The following is a 1,235-nucleotide window of genomic DNA, read 5'->3' on the forward strand; positions in this document are numbered from 1 at the left end:
CCTCACACACACCCCCAACTCCTTCACGCTCCCTCCCCGCTCACAGTGTCCCTCCTCTACCCCACCCCGCCACCCGGTTACACTCTCCCCGTCACCTTGCTGCACTCCCTCCCACCCCTTCTCACATCCTCCTTCTCCCTCCCCTCCCGTCCCTCCTCCCCTTCCTCACTCCCCCCAACCAGTGGGGAAGGAGTCACCTACAATTCCCACAGCAGTCTCCCTCCACCTCTTTGCCTTTTATTTTAAAAACAGTAAGAAGCTAATATTTCTCTCTGCACATCCTAACACCGCCGACTCTGCTTCTGCCCTGTTCTCTTTATTTATTTATTTATTCATTCAGTTCCCCCTTCTGTCTGTCTCCCTGTCTCTCCCCTCTCCATTATTGTCTCCATCATGGCGCCCGGACTCTGAGGGAGGGCCGGTGGGAGAGGGACAACCTGCACCGCGAAGCCTATCGGGAGATGTAGTTCCGCGACCCCAACCCTCTGCCCTGCTCCGGGCCTGAAGTGCCGGCGGCGAAACTACAACTCCCAGCAGGCCAGGCGCGACGCCGCCAGGGCGCCACGGGAGTTGTAGTCGCCGACTCCCGCCTCGGGACTACAACTCCCATCGGTACAATCACCGGGCGCGGGGGTAAAGCCGTCTACGATGCGCAGGCGCTACCCTCGAGGCACGATGGTAGATGTAGTCATGGACGCCCGCCCCAGGACCACAACTCCCGTCAGCGCAAGCGGCTAGGGGTAGAATGCGGGCAGTGCGCAGGCGTTTATACCCAAAGCACGATGGGTGATGTAGTCACCGCACCGAGACGGCACGGCCGTACTACAACACCCGTCGATCGCCGCGGACGGCGTGGGATGCGCTGCCCAACGGATGTTGTAGTTCACGGACGCCCGTCGCTCTTTGCCCGAAGTGGGCAAATGGACTACAATTCCCGGCGGGCCCAGCACGCCCGAGCCACCATTTTAGCGCCGGCCGGTTCCCTCTGTCTTGTAAATACAGATGGAGGAGAGAAAGAATGGCCTCTCTTTACGAAACCGACCCACCTCTTTCTCTCGTTTTCCTTTGTTTTTTCCCTCCCTCCTCTATCCCTGTTGGAGTGCCGTGATGCTTCCGTGACGAGTCTTCCCGAGAGCGGCGAGAAGGGAAGGAAAACAGTGATCGCTGCCGCTGGGGAGCCGGAGGCCGAACGGATCCGTTTCCCCCATCGAGGAGTTGGTTGGGGGGGGGGGGGG

This window comes from Rhincodon typus, chromosome 49 (genome assembly GCF_021869965.1).
Source record: "Rhincodon typus isolate 14 chromosome 49, sRhiTyp1.1, whole genome shotgun sequence".
NCBI lineage: Eukaryota > Metazoa > Chordata > Chondrichthyes > Orectolobiformes > Rhincodontidae > Rhincodon > Rhincodon typus.